Raw genomic sequence first — 4,317 nt, 5'->3', positions numbered from 1 at the left:
TTTATTTCAAAGTGTTACAGACTCATTTTATTTGGAGTAAGGTTCTGTAAACTACCCTTTATACTCATTAATGTTAAGAACCTGCATTTTATTATTTCTAAAACAATAGGTGCAGTTGTGTTGTCTTTAAACTTCAAACTTTTTCTATTCTTAAGTTATTTTGTTTGATTCTAGATAAAAAAGTAATCTTGAAACGTTAACATCACCAAACGTGTTTTTCATATATTTTTCTGAAGTATTAAATTGTTCAAGTATAGCTTTCAATTATATTCAAAATGGTACATTAATAAATAAAAGTTTTTTCTTATAAAATGCTAAGGATGTTTATTATACATACTATGAGATTAAAATATTTTTACCATAATCAGCGTAGTAATTATTTATTTAAAAGAAAATAACTTGTTTTTTTTCATTAGTGATAAAACTGTTTAGAGAGTTCAGTTCAAGTTACCAAAACGCATCAAAAGTAAATAGAGTTGATACATTTCATCTAATAGAATTCACAGCTAAAACACTGAGTACAACAGTAAAGAAGATGCTTAAATAGTTTACCTGATGAAAATAGTAAATGCTCTACCAGTATAGTAAATGTTCTAGAATTTCAGATTACTACCAACAACTGTTTTTTAACAAATTGGCCTTCAAATTGGTTAGAAAGCTGAAGTTTAACATAACGTCTTTGACAAATGATATTAGCTTGACTTTTTTACTTTAAAATTTGCAAAAGTACAAAACAGTTTACACTCCAAGATCCACAAAGCCACGCAGGTGGTTTTTTTATGTGTTTATGTAAAAACAAGCTTAGAGTTACAACTAGAAAGAAGGTAATGATAAAAAGGATATTCCCTGTTTGATAGAGATTGTCACGTAGAATGACATCCGATTGTAGTTCGAAGGGGAAATTAGGGAGTTTTGTGAAAGTTTCTCGGCAATAACACACAACTTTGTTGTGTGATAAGTACATCTAAACGAGCTTTGATTTTGTTGGATTACAAAGAAAAATTCCTTAAAGTTGTCAGAAACAACAACAACAAAAATGTCAAAGTTAGTGCTGAATTTGGTTGCGCAGTAGAACGATCCAAAACCGCTTTGACTGAAAAAAAATTTTTTCGGAGGACTTTGGCATATTTTCTTTGTAATCTGAAAAAGTTTAAATGATATTGGGTGCTGTTAGTTTACGATTTCAAATACAAAGTTTATAAGCTGCTTGAATAAAGTATGATAATTATATACTGAATGTTACTCACTATAGAACAAAAAAGATAAAAACATCTGGGTGCCAATGATATGATTCGTTATCGATGGTGTAGAATGTAAAAAAAAAAAAAACACATTTAAAAATAATAGAAAGGCCAAATAAGTCATTTTGTCAGTAAAACCTTTGGAAAAAAGTGATTTACCAATCCTCCAAAAAATGTAACTGAGTTTAAATTTTTCAGCTGGAAAGTTCTTATAAAAAAAAAAGTGTCTCCTCTGCTTATTCGTGCCATTTCAATAAGCTATATATAATCTTGCTCATAATTCCTTCAAAACATTATCGTATTTTATTCTATTCGTTTATGGATAGTTTTGGTCATAAACAACTAAAGGATTGTTTTAGTTTTGTATATAATGTTATAAAGAATGCTTTCTTACTTGTGTTCCATCGATAACTGATAAGGAGCTTTACGGTGTTCTTATCTTAGTCATGATCATTCTTGATATAGAGGAGTGTTGTGAGCTTGTTGGCTATAACCTCGATGTTCTGGAAATAGATCGTAGTGAACAATTCGACACTTTCGCGTCTCTGATCAATGATTAGATTCCACTGCTTTACCCCTGAAATATTACTGGCCCGCTCGTAAAAAAAAACGTGAAGACTGTTCGCCAGGTTTCTTGAGGATTCTGAGAGAACTCCTCTTCTACAGATTGGACAAATAAAATAGAAATGTTATGATTTTCTGTATTTTTTTGCAGGACAATGAATATAATGTGACATATTATCCTAAATTATTCTTTTAAAATTGTGAAGTATATTGAGCTAGAACAGAATGAAGAGTTGCGAGCTGTTAGAATGCATATTGGTATTTCTTTCGTAAACTTTTTCGAAGGTATAGTTAAAATTCAGGTCTAAGTTCATCCAGGAATCCAAACAACATATTTTGGGAAAGTATGTCAGAAAATACTATGTAAACAATCACCTTATACAACTGTTTGAGAATAGTAGAACGTATCATCTACCAATGTAATACTTATTAACCTACGATAAGAATTGCAACTAAAAGTTACATTAAATTACATTAAATTCAAGCGAATAGCAAGATTTATATAATCAGATCGAAAAAGTTAAAAGCTATTCGATGTACAGAATCTGACAGTTTTATCAGGAAGTTCGCCATAGAACGGATTGGGCACCATATGTGGCACAGAATCATAAGAAATTTGAAGGCATCATGTTTTTCCAATTTAGTCATTAATATTGTTTGCAATTTATGGAGCGACGTAGGCAGAAGATATAATGGGATAGTAGGAAGATAGTAATGGGATGATGCCTATAAAGATGCACATGAAGCATTGCTGGATGTACTTATATAAGCAACTGCATTCATTCTGCCTTGTTATGGGACCAACTCCCAACAGCAGCTAAACAAGAAAAACAGCCGATAACTCCAATAACTCTTGGTCAGAACTGATGTTCCTTACATCTAACTTCATAATAGCACCCATCACCAGAGTCTTAGAAGTTGGGACAACACAAGAGGGGTGATTTATTCTTATGGCTTTTCCAAATGTGTCTTCTCACACCTGTGCACAAGAAAATGATTCATTGGACTACACCACCTTTCACCAGCCCTAATTATTTCCAATGTCTATGCTTTTTACATCGTTCAGTACTTTTGTTTGCTAGTAACTGAGTCAAACGGTTTATGCAATGGTCTCCTTCTAGTATAATCCATTTGATGCGACGTTCTTCGCAAGGTACGGCTGGAGAGGGGTGTCGATTATCCTGCACTGAATGTCTGCATTGCACTGTTAAATGGTCTGGTGGTGGTTGAACGAAATATCTAGTGTTAAAGATGTTTCCAGTGGCGCAACAGATCGTATCTGTGGCAACAGGACACTGCAGTAGCATATACAAATCGTTTACATAAAGTGCAATTAATCTTCTATATATTCTAGATAATTATTTAGATAATATTTTGATCTGGAAATTTAATATTAACCACAAACCAACCACTTGTTTTCTTAATGTTATTCCTTGTCTTAAAATTGTGGCCTGGTGGTTAGGGCGCTTGACTCACAATCTGCGGACCACGAGATCAAATCTACATCACACCGAACATGTTCGTCCTTTCAGCCGTAAGGGCATTATAATGTGACAGTCAATCTCACTATTCGTTGGTAAAGCGTAGCCCAGGAGTTGGCGGTGGGTGATGTTGACTAGTTGTCTTCTCTCTAGTCTATTACTGTTAAATTAGGGACAGATGGTCCTCGTGCAGTTTGCGCGAAATTCAAAACACATCAAACGAAAACTTCAAAATTGTAGAATCCACACAAGATATTTTTTTATTCTTTATAATATAATGCTTTATTTCCACTGATAAATCTCCTCTTGCTTATTTTTTAGGGGGGGGGTGATGGATTAATACAGTTTTGTTATAAAACGTATAATCTCAACTTGAAAATTTCTAAGCCTAATTTTTCAAATTTTCTTTATATATTCTTAGTTTCTAAGCCTCATTTCTTAAATTAGTATTTCTTTCTTTGATTTTCTGTGATTCTGGCACAGTGTGGAAAAAGGGACGAAGTTAAATCAACCTCAAATAATAAAGAGAAAGGTAATTTCATTTGGAAGAAGAAGAAATTGCAAGAAACAAGGAACCAATACTTATGAGTTAAGTTCTCATTGCTAGATCATATCATTGTTTTTAATCAATAGCAATGGCTCTTTTGCATTGCTGGTTCAAGTAAATGAGAGTTAAACTCGATCAAAGGAGTATAAAAGTAATTCTGCCATATGTTATAACCAAACAATGCCAAATTGATGTAGTCAAGAAATCAATTTAGCATCTAAAATACAAAGATTGGCGTGAGTTTTCATACATCTAAATTTGTTCCAAATTTTTGAAAACTTATGTGCACCTTGTGTAATATAACAGACACTCTAATTACAATACGTTTCACGTCTAACAAATTATGTTAGAAACAACATGAATCATATAAAAACATGTGTTTTGTTGATATACTGGAACATCCAGATTGGATGGTGAAACTTTAATGAAAGTAGCCGAGATAACAGGTTACATCTTTGAACAGAATTTCATGCTATGTTCATAA

This window comes from Limulus polyphemus, unplaced genomic scaffold, assembly GCF_000517525.1.
Source record: "Limulus polyphemus unplaced genomic scaffold, Limulus_polyphemus-2.1.2 Scaffold2, whole genome shotgun sequence".
Classification (NCBI taxonomy): Eukaryota; Metazoa; Arthropoda; class Merostomata; order Xiphosura; family Limulidae; genus Limulus; species Limulus polyphemus.
This window is presented reverse-complemented; position numbering follows the sequence as displayed.